The sequence below is a fragment of the Peromyscus maniculatus genome, chromosome 9 (assembly GCF_049852395.1).
Source record: "Peromyscus maniculatus bairdii isolate BWxNUB_F1_BW_parent chromosome 9, HU_Pman_BW_mat_3.1, whole genome shotgun sequence".
Lineage (NCBI taxonomy): Eukaryota > Metazoa > Chordata > Mammalia > Rodentia > Cricetidae > Peromyscus > Peromyscus maniculatus.
Window position 1 is genome coordinate 88,735,941 of NC_134860.1, and position 19,691 is coordinate 88,755,631.

A 19,691-nucleotide genomic window follows, 5' to 3' on the forward strand; every position below is an offset into this window, starting at 1 on the left:
AACTGTCTTATTAAATAAGAAACACAGAAACAATGTAAAGGAGAAAGCCGAGAGGTCAGAGCTCAGAGCTAAAATCTCACCCTTCCGCCTGCGGTGTCCCAGCTTCCCGAAAGAGACCTACTTCCTGTCTGTTCGTTTTTTTTTTATAGTATGTTGTTCTGCCTTCTCATTGGTTGTAAACCCAAACACATGACTGCCTCGTCACTGTCTGAATGTACAGCCCCCTAGGTCTTAAAGGCATATGTCTCCAATGCTGGCTATATCCCTGAACACACAGAGATCTATGAGATTATAGGCGTGTGCCACCACCGCCACACTCTGTCTATGGCTCTAATAGCTCTCACCCCCGGACAACTTTATTTATTAACATACAATCAAAATAATATTTCAGTACTATTAGATTACCACCACAGGTGACCTCATTGGTTTATACAGTTGCTCACTATCCAATACCTTCAGGAATATACCTGAGTTTGAATATTTTCATAGTGAATGAACTTGAGTTCGTGGATAAAGAGTTACTTGTTCTGCCTATATACCCATTGAAGAACATTGGTGCTGGAGCCAGCTATGAGTAAAAATAGCTGTGGAATGAACATAAGCTTGCAGGAAAATATTGCTATAACTGCAATCGCCTAGTAGGAAAAAAAGAGTGGGAAGGTGTCTGTGGTAATGATACATTTTAATGAAAACAGCTCTTCATCAAAAACCACTACATTTAGAAGACTTCATAGAAAGTAGTACCCATTGATATTATTCTAGGCTGTTTGCTTAGCCTGTTACCCTACAGTGTACTCAGCCTGTTTCAGCTTAATACACTTTAAATTCTCTATGTAATCAGATTTTTCAATCCCTAATACACAACTTTAATATTATGCTATGTACTCTCCCATGCTCCTGAACCAGAGTACTTGAAGAATGTATCTGCATGTTGTAATCAAAGAACCCAACAGGTGGAAAGTAATCGTATCAAACAAATAACAATCATAAATGTAATTAGCAACCTTTGGAAGTAGGTTAGTAATGTTTTCTGTCCTAAGAGCTTCTGTGTCAGTTGGGGTCAACACAATGACTTCATCTCTTTTAAAATGGCATTAAAGACTTCTGTAAAAAATGTTTTTAATTTGTATCCCATCTTTTGCTTTTTAGTTTACTATGTTGTTCAATAAACATAGGGCAAAACCTTCATTTGAGACAGATGGAAGAGCAAGAGAGACAACTGGAGAATACAAACTTTGGACTTATTCTTGGTCAAAGGAATCCAAGAGGAAGTCTGTGTTTTCATCCCTGATTAAATTTATAGACATATTCATACATGTACATTCAAAGGTGTTTGGCAGGAGGAAATAGAAATGTCAACATTTTTTTAACTGCTTCTTATTACCATCAATATATCTAGCAAATTCTACTACTAAAAGACACAAAGACTTTTCCAGTCCCTAAACAAGGGACTTCTTTTTCTTTCTGCTTCATTTTGTAATATACTTTCACTTCCTTGGTTCTTTTTTAATAATTTTAATAAATATCTAATTATTTTTATTCATGAATATGCTTCTGTTTGTCTCTCTGTGTGTTGTAGCCACCTGTGTGCAGGTCTTTGCAAAGGTCAGAAATATGCACTGGGGTCATTGTTCCTCAAACTACAGGAGGCTGGCAAACCTGCATATTGGGAACTGAGCTCAGGTCCTACGGAAGAGCAGCAAGAACCCTTAAATGCTGTGCAGCATCTCCACCGCCATTTCTATAATTTTTAATTGTATGCCTTTCTTTTCATCTTTCTCACTTTTTAAAATATTTTGTCTTCTTGTTTTCTCTCCTTTACCATCCTTTCTATGTGTTATTATTTCATTTGCAGTTATTCATTTTAACCTCATATTTATTTTCTATTGTTTGTCTCTTGTCTTTTATATGTAGTGTTGTAGTTGCTTTACTTGGTTTTGCTGTTTTTATATATGTGGTTTGTTTCTGTATGTTGTTAATATTGTCATTTCTTTTCTCTTCTTTGAGTAATATTCAGGATTGAAACTTTAAGAGACAGATGATCAGTGGAATGATGCATACATAAAATTCCAACCAATGAACAACTGCCAACATAGAAGTACCTGCAATATTAGAATCAAGGAAAAAAATCTCATAACTTAACAGTAATTTAATTTAAAAATATAAAAGTAAAGAACATCTATAAAACCAAGAGATTGAGTTTATAAATGATGAATTTCAACAAATACACAAATAATAGTTTAATGAATTAAGAAATAAAATCTATGATGTGAAAAGAATGTTTATATATAAATGTAAAACTTCTCAAGGTAAAAAGAAATTTGAAATTAAAATGTTTAAAAGTCAAAAATAGAGAACTATTAAAAGATTCTCCAATGGGCCTGATCAAGTGGAAGAAAAAATAATGACAGAAATAAAGTAAAAGTTGGTGAATTTTGAAATTTTATAGTAATAAATGACAAATAGAAAGTTGATGAGAGATGTCCTTCTGTATGCTGTGGATATGTGTTGCTTTTATTCGTTGAGGAATAAAGCTGCTTTGGCCTATACTGCCCAAGGATCAAAATGCCAGCAGAGCAGTAAATCTTGTGGCAATGCACAGATTAATAGACATGGTCAAATTTAAGTTGTAAGACCTAGTTAGTAATAAGCCTGAGCAATATGTCAAACAATTTGTAATATTAAGACTCTAAGTGATTATTTATAAGGGGCTGTGGGATGGGGGTGGGAGGGAGAGAGAAAAATCCTCTGGCTTGTAGAAGGAATCTTAAAAGTTCTTATTAATAAAATCAAACCCGAGGCCAGTTATTGGGGTCCATGCTGGTAGATCAGAGAGACAGAACAAGCCACAGCTAACCTCACCTGGTCAACTTCTCAGCTGGTCTTGTTTCCTCCGACTGGAAGCTTCTGTGTCCTCATCCCAATGGCTCTCAGCTGAACTGCTGCTCGAAAGCCTGAAGCTTAACCAGCCACATGCTTAACCAGCCAAATGCCTCTAGTTTCTGGTCCTCATGCCTTATATATCTTTCTGATTTCTACCACCACTCCCTGGGATTAAAGGCTGGCTTTCTGGGATTAAAGGCTTGTGTCACCATGCTTGGCTTTTTCCAATGTGGCCTTGAACTCAGAGATCCAGAGGGATTTCTATCTCTGGAATGCTAGGATTAAAGGTGTGGAGTGCCACCATTTTCTAGCCTTTGTATCTAGTGGCTGTCTGTTCTCTGACCCCAGATAAGTTTATTAGAGTACACAATATTTTGGGGAACACAATACCACCACACTGGCTACCTACAAAAAGTGGATGAAAAGATGGATCATCTAGTTAAGAGAGCTTGTAAGTCTTGCAGAGGACCTGAGTTAGGTTCCTAGCACCAAAGCCAGAAACTCACAGTTGCCTTTGACTAACATTAGCATGAAAATATCCCATACTCCATATATACATAACCAAAGCATAGATAAAAAGAAATTATAAGATGAACATATGAAAGCCAGCAGACATGAAAACGAGACCAAATATATATGGCATTATTTATGTAAACTAAAGAAGTTCAGTCTGAAAGAAACCTTACTCAATGAAACAATTCTATAAAATCAACTGTTTTTGTTAGATTATAGTTCAACTTTTAGGAGCTAAGAAAAAAAAAGAATATAGAATGAATCTACATAGAAGGGCCAAATGATGTCATAAGTCAGAATCCTCAGAAAATCAGCAGAGTTCACAGCAGAAACTCCAAATCCATAATGATACTTAATGTTCACAAAGAAAAATAAGTGCCAAACATCAAAGAGATCATTTGTAACAGGAGATAGTACAGGCACCTTCAAAGGTGAGCATTAAATCAGGGAATCTGGGGCTACTAAGCAAGCATTGAGATTTTACTTTGAGAAATCCTTCACACAGAAGAGGAAGCAAGACAAGCACTATGATAGCCTTGGAAATATCTGTAATTAATGTGAAAATTAGAAAATAACCATTTATATTTAATTAAGTAAATCATGAAAACTAAAACAAATAAGGAAGAAACAAATATATTCAACACAGCAAAGATAAAACTCACACAATAGATTGAGCCAATATATACCTTTCAGTACAATTCTAAATTAAATAGTTATAATTATCTTATTCAAAGATGTAAAATGGATGCTCAGAGTTTAAAACAAGATCCAAAATTGTGCTAACTTCAGTAAACTCATCTTATCAACAGACTTAGAGAAGCACAACATAAAAATGGAATTCTAAGCAAGAGTAATCCAAATGCTGTTGGTGTAATTATTCCCATTTATAATATAGATTTCATGACAAAAATCTTCCATGAAGACAAACAAATCATTGTATACTGATAAAGGGAATATACATCAGAGACTATGTACACAAAAGAGTCACAGCATCCAATTTCTAAAACAAGCATTATTGTATACAAAGGGAGAGGCACACCCAGCACAATAATAGATGTATTGATACCTAAGTCCCAGCTGTCCGTAGTGTCATATGCCTGTATTGTCAGCACAAGAAAGGCTGGGAGATAAGAATCATGTGTCCAAGGTCATTATGGGTTCACATATTGAGATTTTGTTTGAACAACAACGGCTACAACAATTATAAAATATCCCACTTTAACCAACAGAAGTATCACTCATATCAAAAATAAATAAATAAATAAATAAATAAATAGATAAATAGGAAAAAGAAAAAAATCACCAAAGTAAGCTACAACATATATTTAATACACTAAATATAACAGAACGATTTAACAAAGAAACACCCTTCTTATTTCAATACAGGAATTTAGAATTACTTTCAGAAGTAGATATACTTTTGAATCTCAAGAAGGTTTTAACATATACAAAAATAAAAATAATGTCTTATATCATTCATATTATAACATAATGAGCCTAGGGGAAAGAAAACAAGAGAAAACAAAAAATATCAAAAGAGGGCACAGAACAATGAAGTTATAAATATTCAGTATATGAATGAAGAAATTAAGGTGAGATGGAAAAACGACCAACCCAAAGTCCTAGAATTGAAGAAATGAAAAACACACATCCCAGAAGCACAGTGGTGCATCATAGATGTTCTATATTAGAAGTTCACATGCATCGATACCTACATTATAGGGGGAGGGCATTCAAATAAATAACTCAATTATGCAACTAAAAGACTTTAGAAACAAAAAAAATCCCAGACTAGTACTGTAGGATGTTCTGTATGGCAAAGTGTTGTTCTGATTGGTTAGTAAATAAAACACTGATTGTCCAGTAGTCAGGCAGGAGGAAGTATAGGCAGGACAAAGAGGAAAAGAATTCTGGGAAGTGGAAGGCTGGGTCAGAGACACTGCCAGCAGCCACCATGACAAGCTGCATGTGAAGATGCTGGTAAGCCACGAGCCATGTGGCAAGGTATAGATTAATAGAAATGGGTTAATTTAAGATATAAGTACTGATAGCAAGAAGCCTGCCACGGCCATACAGTTTGAAAGCAATATAAGTCTCTGTGTTTACTTGGTTGGGTTTGAATGGCTGTGGGACTGGCAGGTGAGAGAGATTTGTCCTGACTGTGGGCCAGGCAGGAAAACTCTAGCTACAGACTAGTAGATTAAAAATATAATAACTATCAGAAAGAAAAGTAAATAAAATAGGAATGAATTACATTCCATGTAATAAAAAATTAGTTCTTTGATAAGGGAAACAGATTTTTCATTACTTTAGCAAAGCATACAAATGAAAAAAGTAAGACTACCAAAGAAAGAACTAAAGATAAAGAAGCACATATCACAAAAATTGCTATTGAAATCTAGATGATTATGTGATATTTGAAAAATTCTCAATAAATTGGAAAATGTACTTACTTTTTAATTTTTGAGTTTATAATTTGATTACATTTCTCCCATTCCCTTTCTCCCTTCCTTATACCTTTTCCTGCTCTTCTTCAAATTGCTGGCCTCTTTTTTCATTAATTGTACATGAATGCATATGTATATTTATATATACATACATATTCCTAAATATAATGTATTGAGTCCATATGTTACTTGCATGCATGTTTTTAGGGCTAACGTTTTGGCACTGGACAACAAATTGGGTGCTCTTCCCTGGTGAAGACCATCTTGCTCATGTCCAGCTTTCCTCAAAAATTACCTGTAGTTCTTTCTGTAGTTAAGCCCTCGTAGGTTTTCCTTGGTCATTTGGCATGTTCATGAGTATCATTTCTGTTTAGCTCATATTTGTACAAACCTCTATGCATACATTACCTCCCAAATTGAGCCAGGAGTATGTGTATTTTCTAAACCAGCAGTACAAGTACAACAGTAATAAAAAAAAAAAGAAAAGAGAAAAATATAGATGTAGATGTAACCAATCGTATTATTAAAATAAGAAACACAGAGCCAAGGTAAAAGAGAAAAGCCGAGAGGTCAGAGCTCAGAGATAAAATCTTACCTCCTCCAGTGCTCCTAGCTTCCCCGAGAGAGGGAGGTACTTCCTGTGTCCCTGTTTAAATAATCTTTCTGTTCTGCCTTCTCATTGGTTGTAAACCCAACCACATGACTGCCTCATCACTGCCTGTAAGTACCGCCCTCCAGGTCTTAAAGGCGTATGTCTCCAATACTGGCTGTATCCCTGAACACACGGAAATCTACCTAGCTCTTCTAACCACCACGCTCTCACTATGGCTCTAATAGCTCTGACCCCAGGGCAACTTTATTTATTAACATAAAATTAAAATAACATTTCAGTACAAATAAAATATCACCACATTTCCCCTTTTCTATTTTAATAAAAAGAAAAAAGGCAAAAGGTTATAACTAACAAAAGAAAAACTATATACAAAAGTACAATAACTATATACAATATATACAAGTAACAAATACCTAAACGATGTCTAGTCCATTTGTATTTGACAAATCAGAGAAAATAATTCCCTTATCTATCCTATTTTAGTAAGTCCAAAATGTATCTAATTCACTTTCTATCCTAATTAATCTTCAACTATAACTAACTAATCTTCAACTCCCTCAGAGACCCAAGAAGGAAATAATATTAGCTAACAAAAATAAAAACAGGAAGTGCACAAAAGCAACTTCCAAAAATTTTGTGAGTTGACAGAAACAGCCAGCTGCCTGGACAGTCACCTGAGGTTTCTCCACAGTGTTGGGGCATCATCTTCAGCCTATAGGCTTAGCGTATCTGACAGACTCATTTGTGAAGTAGGTTGTACACAAGGTCAACAGTTCAACCTCACACTGGGTGAGAGCAGTCCATGTACCAGAAACACCTGAATTCCACTAGTGTCATGTCATGATTCAGGATTTTAAATTCTGGAAATTGTTGATGGTTTTTGAATTCAGCTGTCCATTCTTCTTGGCTGTGTATATATGGCTTCATCTAAGCATGCCCTTCTCCACATCCCTCTATTAAATGCCAGTCTACTATTGAGAGGCGTGAGCTTTCAGTTGCTGTTCCATTGCACAACAGAAGCCATCGGCCCACTGCCTGTTCAGCTGCCTTCAAAGAAAAGGGCACTGTACCTTTTCCAGATTGTGAAGGCCACTTCAGGGATGGTGCCATATTGTCCTGGCCTCAGAAGATGCCTTCTGATAAAGCCATAACCATACTTGTTTTGGCAGGAATCGGTAGTCCTTTGTTTCGTGTTCTGTCTGTCCATTTTGTCCTGTTGATTTGAGGATACTTTGTTGTCCAGTGGCTAACTTTTGCCACAATGAAAATTAACTCCATATGCAGTTTCTTCAATGCCCATATTTTCTCTGAAGTAGATTGGTACTGCCAGGAGCTGACATGTCTCAAAAAAGAAAAATTTCTAAGTTATTAAAATATTTTAAATGCCATATTCGTTAGATCTCTGAAGGGTTTGAAGATGACCTGTCTAAAATATATCTGCTCAATTTTTAAAACATATCTAATATGACTACAATTTCTATTGTAATGTCTAACTACTAACTTTCATTTCTTTATATCCTAATAGTTGGTAATAATGTAAAGTATTTAAAACTAGTAATTGTCTTTTTCTTTTCTTTTCTTTCTTTTTTTTTTTTTTTTTTTTTTTTTTTTTTTTTTTTTTTTAAACAAGAACCTTAAATCTAATCTCCTTTGCTTAGCCTTTTTCCTAACCCTTGACAACAACTTGTAACCAACCCCCCTAAACAATTGAAAATTATCCCAGACCCAAAACCCATTAAAAGAACCAAAAAACCACCCGCCCCACACCACTTCTTTGGCAATGTGGGTGTCATATTCTTAAAATTGCTTCCTGCTGGGTATGGGTGAAGTTATCTTTATCCTGAAAGAAAAATTTAGGTTAATTGTCAAATTCTAGGAAAGGTAACTATATCCTTCATTATTATCCAGTCTGTGTATAAAGCCAAAGTTCAGGGTTTATCTCAAGTCCTTATTCAAGTAGTCTTTGAGACTGGATCATCTCAGCTAGTCATCTCAAAATTGTTCTGAGCACCTTGTAGTTCAAAGCTGATCTGTAGATGATGTTTGTCAGCTTAGTGATATTATTATTGTCCACGTGGAATTGTTGTTGTTGTTGTTGTTGTGGGGCCCCATCTTCTTTCCGGAGACTTCAGTTGATGTTAGGCCTGGCCGTGATTTCCTGCAGAAAACTGATAAGAGACTCGAACACAAAGACATATATATGCAGCTAACTGAAGCCTTTTTTCTAGAATTAGTTAGTACTCTATATGACCATTCATATCTTAACAAAGTTTAAAATGTATATATATATATTAATCTTGTAAATTTTGATATAAAATTTATACTTTAAGAAAAGTTTAAAGAATCAGAATAGAATCAAAGAGTTGAGATTAGTAATAGAATAGTCCCTTAATTAATTTGGCTTTTGTCCTGTCCCATAGCAGAAAATGGCTCTTTTATTCTGTCATGATACAGGGAGTTTGTATTTTCATTTTAACAACATGCTTGAGTTTAAAGAAGGAGAGAGCCATTCTCCAACTCCAAAGTCAGCTTTAAATTTTAATTGAACTGGGACTATTAGAAAACCAATAGTGTTAAATCTTTAGAGAAAAGCAGAAACAAACATTTAAGAAGACATAAAATTTTTTAGATAATATATACCCATATGCCATATACTCCAATATACTCTGTTTCCTGGGATAGATGATTTGTCCCTTTTCTTCAGTTGTCTCATTTGTCTTGTGTCCTTCAGATTCCTTAACCTTCATTCTCCTAAAAGACAAAAACAAAAACCTTCCCCCAAGACTAATTTTGGGGATATTCCTTTTTGGCAAGTTATTATCTGATTAAATGAAAAGACATGTGTTACAGGTACAAGTTAGTTTAAATTGGATGTTCATGCTGGTTGATGAACTATCACCTCCTCTAATTAAGAGGTTTCTCTTGTTCAAATCGAACCTTTATCAATTTTGATGGTACCCACAGCTTATCTTCTCCTATAGAAACAAAAGCAAAACCTCGTCCCCAACGTAATACATACCCTGGCTTCCATTCTGAGGTCAGCACATCCTTAAAGTATATAGGCTGATTTAATTCTGTAGTTTTTTCTATTACCCAATGTCTCTCTGCAGCTGTTGTTCCTTTCTCATTGGCATTCAGAAAATTCAAAGTTAATAGAGCATTATGCAGTCTATTTCTGGGGGTTTTTGTTACTCCTTTCTGTTTATTTAGCATATCCTTTAGAGTTCTGTTTGACCTTTCTATAACTGCTTGACCTGTAGGATTATGTGGTATACCTGTAATATGCTTTATATTGTAATAAGCAAAAAACTGTTTCATTTTAACAGAGACATATGATGGAGCATTGTCAGTTTTGATTTGTGCAGGTATACCCATAATGGCCATAACTTCTAGCAAATGAGTGATTACAGAATCAGCTTTTTCAGAACTCAAAGCAGTTGCCCATTGAAATCCTGAATAAGTATCGATAGTGTGGTGTACATATTTCAGTTTTCCAAATTCTGCAAAGTGAAACACGTCCATCTGCCAGATTTCATTCCTCTGAGTACCCTTTGGGTTACATCCTGCTGGTAATGGTGTTTGATTATAGAAGGAACAAGTAGGACATTTCTTTACTATTTCTTTGGCTTGTTGCCAGGTTATGGGAAAATCCTTTTTTAAACCTTTACTATTGACATGATGTTTTTTATGAAATTCTGAGGCCTCCAGCACATTTCCTATCAATAATTTATCAATCTCATCATTGCCTTGTGCTAGAGGGCCTGGCAGACCAGTATGAGATCGGATGTGAGTTATATATAAAGGATGACTCCTTTTCCTGATTGTATCTTGTAATTGAATAAATAGTGAAGTTAATTCTGAAGCATCAGGGATAAATTCTGCAGTCTCAATATGTAATACCACTCTTTCAGCATACTGAGAGTCAGTTACTATGTTGAGAGGTTCTGAAAAATCCATTAATACCAACAGAATAGCATACAATTCTGATTTTTGCACTGAATTATAAGGACTTTGTACCACTTTACTTAAATTTTCTGATTTGTAACCTGCCTTTCCTTGTTTGTTGGCATCTGTATAAAATGTACGAACTCCAGATATGGGTTTTTGCCGTACAATTCGAGGCAAGATCCAATCAGCTCTCTTTATAAAATCAATTCTGTTGCTTTTGGGATATTTGCTGTTAATTTCTCCCAAAAAATTACTGCAAGCTCTTTGCCAAGGTTCACTTTCTGTCCATAATTTTTCAATGTCCTCCTTAGTTAAAGGTACGACAATTTCTGCTGGGTCTATTCCTGCTAATTGACGAAGTCTCAATTTTCCTTTCCAAATCAAGTCAGAGATTTTTTCCCCATAAGTTTTTAATTTTTTATTTGGTTTATTTGGTAAAAATATCCATTCCAATATAATATCTTCCCTCTGCATTAATATTCCAGTAGGGGAATGCCTAGAGGGTAAAATAACCAAAATGCAATCCAGCTTTGGATCAATACGATCCACGTGCCCTTCATGTACTTTCTTTTCTACCAAGGCCAATTCTTTCTCAGCTTCAGGTGATAATTCTCTTGGACTATTTAAGTCCTTGTCACCTTCTAAGGTTTTGAACAAATTAGTCAGTTCATCATTTTTTACCCCAACAATAGTTCGTAGATGAGAAATATCTCCAAATAATCTTTGAAAGTCATTAAGAGTCTGTAGTCTATCTCTCCTAATTTGCACCTTTTGGGGTCTAATTTTTTGTAGCTCTATTTTATATCCTAAATAATTAATAGAATCTCCTCTTTGTATTTTTTCAGGAGCAATTTGTAATCCCCAGCAAGGCAAAATTTTCTTTACTTCTTCAAACATTCTTTCTAAAGTATCTGCATTTGAGTCAGCTAGTAAAATATCATCCATATAATGATAAATTATAGATTTAGGAAATTTTTTACGTATCACTTCCAATGGCTGTTGTACAAAATATTGGCACAGAGTTGGGCTATTTAACATTCCCTGTGGGAGGACCCTCCATTGAAATCTTCTAACCGGTTGAGAATTATTATAAGTAGGCACTGTGAAAGCAAATCTTTCTTTGTCTTTTTCTTGTAAGGGTATTGAAAAGAAACAGTCTTTTAAATCAATAACTATGAGAGGCCATCCTTTTGGTAACAGAGTAGGCAAAGGAATTCCAGATTGTAGAGAGCCCATCGGCTGAATTACTTTGTTAATTGCTCTAAGGTCTGTTACCATTCTCCATTTACCAGATTTCTTTTTAATAACAAATACAGGAGAATTCCAAGGGCTGGTTGACTGTTCAATATGCTGAGCATTTAACTGTTCTTCTACCAGCTCTTCTAAAGCCTGGAGTTTCTCTGTTGTTAAAGGCCATTGCTGAACCCATACAGGCTTGTCTGTTAACCATTTTAAAGGTAGAGCTGTTGGTATTTTTGGAAGATTATCAGTTGTTGTGCCCTGTTCCTGTATAATATGGATGGCTGGTGACCACTCAAAATAATGCCTTCTAATATTTCTCTCAGAAACATGTGCTAGTTTATGATTTGTTTCTGAGATTGGAGGGATTTTAATCTGAGTATTCCATTGTTGCAACAAGTCTCGACCCCACAGGTTCATAGCTATGTTAGCGACATATGGTTTTAATTTTCCTCTCTGTCCTTCTGGACCTATACATTCCAGCCATCTTGCACTCTGTTTCACTCCAGATAATGTCCCAATTCCTAACAGTTGAACGTTTACCTCCTGAAGAGGCCAAGCTGGATGCCAAAATTCTGGTGCAATTATGGTAATGTCCGCACCTGTGTCTACCAGACCAGACAACAAAACACCATTTATTTTTATCGTTAATTTTGGTCTCTGTTCATTAATAGAAGTTTGCCAAAAAATTTTCTTTATGTTTTCTCCTGAATTTTCTATTCTCTCTTTTTCATCATCCTGACCAGCATGATTTATTCCAATAGTCATTTGGTTATTTAATCGCTCAGAGCAGGGATTTCCTCTACAGCTGCAGGAAAGGTTTGAACTGGTTTTGCTATGGGGGCCTGCATGAGGCCCCTCCGGGAGTTTCCCGAAAACTGAGGCAAAGGATTACCCTGTCTGTCCTTTGTTGATCTACATTCGTTGGTCCAGTGTTTTCCCTTACCACACCTTCTGCATACTCCAGAAGGAAGGGGCATTCTGTTGCCATTGTTCCTTGAAGAAACATTGCTTCTAGGATTGACCTGTTTACAGTCCCTTTTAAAATGTCCTTGCTTTCCACACCCAAAACATCTAACACTCCTCAAACCTTTTGAAATTACTTCTCCTACCCACGTATCATGCTCATCAACCTCAACATTAATTGTTTCTCTAATCCAATCTTCCAAAGGTGCAGATCTTGCCCTTAACGGCCTGATTATTCTTTTGCATGCTGCATTCGCATTCTCAAATGCCAAAGCTTCAATTATTGCCTTACTAGCTTCTGATCCTGAGACCATTCTGTTTACTGCTGAAGCCAGTCTTTCTAAAAAATCTGTGAAAGATTCTTTAGGGCCTTGCATAACCTTTGTGAATGACTCATGTTTTTTTCCTGGTTCATCAACTCTGTCCCATGCATTCAAGGCTGCCATTCGACATAAAATTACGGTTTGAACATCATATAAACATTGTGTTTGTATTGAAGCATATTGGCCTTCTCCAATAAGCTGATCCTGACAAACTTGTATTCCTTTATCCCTCCATTGTGTTTCTACGTTTCTAGCTTCCTCCTTAAACCAAGTCAGAAATTGAATTCTCTGGCTGGGTTCCAGAACAGCTTGTGCAAGGTCCCGCCAGTCCTGTGGTATAATCCTATTATATGTTGACCAAGAGTTTAACATTTGCTTTACATATGGGGAATGCATGCCATAAGATACTATTGCCTCCTTAAACCTTTTAAAATCCATCAGTTCAATTGGAGCCCAGATATTTTGTGTAGCCATTTGATCAGGCATCTCCTGTACGGTTACAGGATAAATTAAGGATGATTGTGTGAAAACAGGCTTTCTTTCTGTAACCTTATGATCCAAACTTGAACCAACTTCACTGTTAAAATTAACAGGTTTTTCTAAAGCTGTTATCCTGGCACTTAAATCGACTATCTTTTTAAATAGTAAAATGAGAATAAGCATGGTGATTAACTGCATAATTCCCATAATACTAATCTTTTCATATAGTTGTTCCATTGTCAGACTGCCTAAAATTTCAAACAAAACCCAATTTTCTTCCAATGTACACAGGAAACCCATTTTTTTTTTAAATGTGGAAAAAAATTGTCTTTTAAATAGTTTCCTTTATGACTTACCAAATCTGCGTAGAACAGTAGAAATCCGAGCGAATTTCAAAACAGCCACCTAGAGTCCTAGGTGTAAATCCAGAGAGAGAGAGAGAGAGAGAGAGAGAGAGAGAGAGAGAGAGAGAAAGAAACAGAGAGACAGAGAGAAAGCAAGAGAGAAAGCAAAAGCGAAAGTGAAAGTGAAAGTGAAAGTGAAAGCGAAGGGGTAGCCGGCTAAAGCTTAAAGCCAGCCACTTGTTCCCTCTGAGCCGAGTCAAGGCTTGGCTTTACAGGCAGGGGCCCTGTTTAGCAGGGCAGGCCTGAGCTGTTTGTAGCACTGGCTTTAAGCAAGCAGCTCACAGTCCAGCCTGAGCCCAGACCTGGGCCGGGGCTAGGGAGCCGGCCCCAAGCAGTTTTTAATGGATTCTTGTCACGTTGGGCGCCAGATGTAGATGTAACCAATCGTATTATTAAAATAAGAAACACAGAGCCAAGGTAAAAGAGAAAAGCCGAGAGGTCAGAGCTCAGAGATAAAATCTTACCTCCTCCAGTGCTCCTAGCTTCCCCGAGAGAGGGAGGTACTTCCTGTGTCCCTGTTTAAATAATCTTTCTGTTCTGCCTTCTCATTGGTTGTAAACCCAACCACATGACTGCCTCATCACTGCCTGTAAGTACCGCCCTCCAGGTCTTAAAGGCGTATGTCTCCAATACTGGCTGTATCCCTGAACACACAGAAATCTACCTAGCTCTTCTAACCACCACGCTCTCACTATGGCTCTAATAGCTCTGACCCCAGGGCAACTTTATTTATTAACATAAAATTAAAATAACATTTCAGTACAAATAAAATATCACCACATATAGAACTAGATGGTTCAATGATAGGCAGAGGGGTCAAGGACATCAGGTGAGCTCTGACAGCAGAATCAACAAAGTAGGGCTCATGGGTGCTCAAAGAGACTGAAGCAGTAATCATTGAGCCTACATGGGTCTTCACCAGGTCCTCTTGCACAAACACACACACACACACACACACACACACACACACACACGCACACGCACACGCACATGCACACGCACACGCACATGTGCACCCACACACACACATATGGTTGCTAGCTTGGTGTTTTGGGGGGACTCCTGACAGTAGAAATGGATGTGTCTATGACTCTTGCCTGCTCTCAGGACCACTTTTCTCCCACTGGGTTACCTCATTCAGCCTTAAAGTGAGGGGTTTGTACCTGGTCTTATTGTATCCTGTTGTGCCATGTTCATTTGTTGTCCCTGGAATGGCTGCTCTTTTGAGGGGGGGCAGACAGGGGTAGTGGATGTGAGGGGGAGGGGAGATGAACTGGAAGTAGAGAGAGGGGAAACTGTCATCAGTATGTATTATATGAGAGAAGAATAAATAAAAATTAAAATAACAACAAAGACCCCTGTGCTACTCCAAAAAATAAAGTGTCAGAATGTTCATTCCAAAGTCATTTAACAATTAATATTACAATACTGTCCAAATTTGGTAAGAATGTATAAAACAAAATAAAAAAATCTGTAGGCCGATGTAATTCATATCCAAAGATATTGGAGAACCCTGCTGTTAAGGTCTCAATCTACTGTGTCTCTCTGAGCTCAGCACAAAATGGAGGACTCCCTTTCTTAGTGGAACTTCCTCTTCTCTATCTAACCTTAATTGGAGAGTGTCTCTAAGCTCAGATGCCTGACTTTATTTGGAGGATGACCCTGCACAGAGCTCCCTGCAAACACTGTATGACTCAGCCCATAAGACCTGCTCTTTCCTCCTGTGTATATGATAATTAGGTGCTGTGTTATGATCAGTTAGCCCTTCCTGTGCATAAACCCTAAGAACCTTTATACACCTGGAACAATAAAAAGGAGATAGATATCTCTGTGAAGCTGACTTCCAGAAGTTCTTCCCATCATATTCATGACCTTCTAAATCCTGCTTGCTATTTCTGCTCCCTTTGTCTTCCAATGACCCCTGAGGAAAAGGAGATCCACACAAGATGCAACACGCACGCACACACACACACACACACACACACACACACACACACACACACACAGGTATGCACACACACATACATAACACTTATTTTTATAGTTGACATCAACGTGCCTTCATAGCCTTACAGAAATGGTAACAGTCATTTTGTGATAAGTCCAGAGAAAGCTTATATAATTAGAATAATGTATAATAGAAAGGCAAAATATAAATCCTTAAAAATATAAATTTGAATGTTATATTAAATAAACTTGTAAGTACTTGCCCACTCACATTAATGCACTTTGCATATTAATTTGTATTTTTTCTTTTTTGTAAAGGTCACTGTAAATCTGTATATTCTTTCCTGGTCTTATTGCCTCCTACTTTCTTATTAATATAACTGAATATCAAGGGATATCATGAAAGGTGGTCAGGGAATCTGAACATGTAGCAGACATTATTCTAATAATTAGTTTAGTGAGGATTAGAGGATCTGTGGAAAAAAAATTCTTGAAGCTATAGGGACACATTCCAGTTCCCTCTACAGGCTACCAAATCACATACACAGTGACAATTTTATTAGTAATAGTCAAACATTACTATAACATAAATAAAATCTTGATCACCAAAACATAACCCATGATTAAAATGTCATGTTATACCAATACTTCATTTTAATGTATTTATAAGTTGTCTAGCTAAAATGGGTATTATGGTTACTCTTTCAAAATTATTATTCCTAAATGTTGACAGTCAAAAATTGTATAATAATAGTATTGTTTTCTATCACTTCATAAGCATAAAATACATAGGAATTATACAAGCAAATAATATAAATATACTAAATAATTTAATTAAGAAAGTAGATCACATAAAAGCTTTGAACACATTCTCAATTTATTAATTTAATTTTAGATTATCTTTTTATAATGATTATAAAATATTACATGTGTTTTTCACTTTTAAGTACATGTTCTTGTATATTGTTTATATTCTAAGTTTTAAACTTCACCTTAATAATACTTAATACTGAAAAGGCAACAGAATAATTCTATCTTTGCTGTTTTTAAGATCTGAGACAAAGAAAAAATGTAGGGTTGTCTAAATATTTTTAATCAAAGCAAAATGGGCCCAAATATGCTTAAGTAAAGAGGATACAAAAATTAGCTACACGAAGTGTGTGTTTAGGAATTCAGAGAGTGGTCTGGGGCAACCTTGAATAATAATCACAATCTCTCAAGTTAGAGCACCATGCATACTAATTCCTCCTAGAAAATTGAATTTGAGATGCTTATCCATGAACTCTACCAGACATTTTTAATATTTACATATACATATATGCATAGATACATGTGTAAATGTTAAGGATTAATGTCAATAACTTATTCTCAACATAATGACACCTCAGTATTTTCCTAATTTGTTTAATTTCTATAAAAAAATTGTCAAATTCAGAGTAATAAAAATTTTAAGAAACAAGCCCTTTTAGAGTTACAAGCTTTATGTTCAGTTAGCGGGAGCATAACATGTTTGCTGTTGGCACATGCTCTGAGAACATTCTCACTTGAAGGACTGTGTAATTGCTCTTTTCCTACATAAACACAAGATTTTTTCTTTGCTCAAATGTCAGCTGTTTAGTGAAGTTCTCCCTCTCTGCTATAGGAGAACAATTTTCTTTCAAAAGTGGATGTTCTTGTTTTCCTGGTGGTGATTTTTCCCCTCATAGCACTCTAGTTTCTGACACACTATATCCTTGATGTTTTTTCTTATTTTTTACTTGCCTTATTCTACAAAGACAAAAGCTCTACAAAAAGAATATTCACCATTAATGTCATATTCCCAGATCACAGAGTTCAGCATGACACACAGTAGGCATTCAAAACATATGTATTGAATGAACATTGCAATGGCTAAATAAGGCTTTTCTTTTTCTGGCAATACTTAAATTACATTATAGCATAAAACTTTATGTCTAAATATGAACTATTGAGAATCTGTCCCAGTAGCAGCTTCGTTGATAACCAGTAGCATTAAATTATCAAATTTTTTCTTCTTGAGTTTACCGCTTTGTGATTGCATAAAACTGTCTAGATGTTTTTTCAATGTTGTTGCTACTGCGTGCATGAATAAGGTTGTAGAAATTATAAGGAGGCAGGATGTAACTATTGTTTTGCCAAAAGAAATGAATGCAAATAAAATGCAGTACCCTCAGTGATTTACAAATATATTGTCACTGCAATGTGAAGATAAATGCCCACATTGCATAATGACTTGTTATACAGCATTTTAGAAACAGCATCAAACAAAGAGAAGCTGATCTCTTTAATGTCAGGCTGCATCACATTATGCAGTACAAACCCTAGGAAACTCAACATAGCATACCATGGCTTGTCTGGTTTATATAAATTTCAGAGGTATTTGATTTCTCAGGAATATAAGTTATTACACTGGGTTTCTCACAGAGGAAATGGAGCTGTATTAGTCTTCTAATACTAGCTAACTGGATTTACCAGTTTCCCTGCGGCACTCATAGTACGCATGCCACTATTTCTTTCTGACCCCAGACAGTTTTTTAGATAGTTATTGGAAAAAAAATACAACATAACCATCAGTGAACTGCTCTATTCTGAAAAAGACAGAGACCTTTCCTTTTGACAAGAGCCACTGAATGGGAAAATGCCTTTTAACAAATATCAGTTAGTAAATATTGGATAGTCAACATTCTTGAGATTTTTTTCTCATTTTACAAGGTATATGCCTTATAAAGAACAAAAGTACTTATAGAAAATAAAACTTATCCCACTCAATTGAAATAACTTTTAATAGTTGTGTAAATATCTTCCTATTAATAAGGGTGCATGTAAGACTATGTAGTCATAATGTACATAGCTTTGCAATTGGCTTTTATCATTTTTCAATGTACTGTATTCTGTTCTATTTTTTACCCACACCGGATGTTGCCCTTCTAAATTAGAATATCAGTCAAGGACTAAACAAAATTACTGCATAAAATTATATTTTGTGTATAAAATTAGAGTTTCATTATGTCCAGAACTTCGCAAGTACTGAACATATGAAAATTATCATTTCTCATACATTCTAGTCTGTTGTCATCATCTATAAAACCTTTGCTCAAAAATTTTATGCTTTAGATTCTTTGTTATCATAACTCCAAATAATTCTAGCCTGTCTCTTCTTTTTAATACATGGACTCAACATTCTTTTTAATATTTTGGACTTTCTAACATATCTGTGTAAACATGTTCTTAATTTCAGGCTTGGTCTATATCCTCAGCACATCAGGGCAAGAGAGTTTGGAGATCAAGATTATCCAAGGCTACATACTGAGTTTGAGGAAAGCCTGGGCTGAAAGCCTAAGGGAATAAATCAACAAATCAATCAATCAATCAATGAACGAATGGTCATGAAGACATAAATACAAAAAATTATTAGCAAACTTGTGCTTTCCACTTGCTCCCTTACTATTTTCTGTGAGTCACTACTAAAACTGCTGTCTTAATATTATGGGATATCTTCCTTTCTTCAGCCTTTTGCAGTATCTCCTAAAAAAAGATACAACCAAGATCCATAAAAGTGTCTGCCTGAGCCTTTCTATATTGAGAATGTGGCACTCTATCAAGAAATGTGTACATTGTATTGATTGTGCTCCTAAGAAATTATAACCTAAAACCTCAGCTGGAGCAAAAAAGTGGCAGAAGCAATCAATGAGGTAATGGCATCATCTCAAAGGAAGCATGTTTACCAGCATCTGCATATATTCAAGAAAAGAATAAGAAAATATGAAAAGTTGTTACATGTTATGTGCATGTATGAATATATCTGTAGCTATGACAGATAATTCTTCAGCCCACGAGCATCCATAATAGAAACTTCAGAATCTGAGTCCATTCTGAAAGCAGGCCTCCACTCCTGCTGGTGTCCACATTT

General features: G+C 35.8%; 1 long non-coding RNA gene across 1 annotated transcript; it reads left to right on the top strand.

The window, feature by feature from the left end:
- Nucleotides 1-3,693: 3,693 nt before the first annotated feature.
- On the top strand, nt 3,694-19,200 carry LOC121832115 (uncharacterized). Its single transcript, XR_006075648.2, has 2 exons — nt 3,694-3,827; nt 19,020-19,200. It is a non-coding gene; the product is annotated as an uncharacterized LOC121832115 (long non-coding RNA).
- The last annotated feature ends 491 nt before the right edge of the window (nt 19,201-19,691 follow it).